Genomic DNA, 385 nt, shown 5'->3' with positions numbered 1-385 from the left:
GAGATCCCACTCATCATGAAATCCCTGAGATGCCTCAAGGGATGCACTTTCCTCCACAAAACTATTGGGAGCAAATCAACACCTCCCTAGGAGAGTTGAGTTCCAACATGGGACAACTAAGGATGGAGCACCAAGAACATTCCATTCTCCTCCATGAAATTAGAGAAGATCAAAGAATCATGAGAGAGGAGCGACAAAGACAAGGAAGAGACATTGAGGACCTCAAACACTCCATAGGATCTTCAAGAAGAAGAACAAGCTGCCATCACTAAGGTGGACCCGTTCTTTAATTTCCTTGTTCTTCATTTTTCTGTTTTTCGAATTTTAGTGCTTATGTTTATCTATGTTTGTGTCTTGTGATCATTAGTGTCTTAGTGTCTATGCC

Source organism: Arachis duranensis, chromosome 2 (assembly GCF_000817695.3).
Source record: "Arachis duranensis cultivar V14167 chromosome 2, aradu.V14167.gnm2.J7QH, whole genome shotgun sequence".
NCBI classification, from domain to species: Eukaryota; Viridiplantae; Streptophyta; class Magnoliopsida; order Fabales; family Fabaceae; genus Arachis; species Arachis duranensis.
This window is presented reverse-complemented; position numbering follows the sequence as displayed.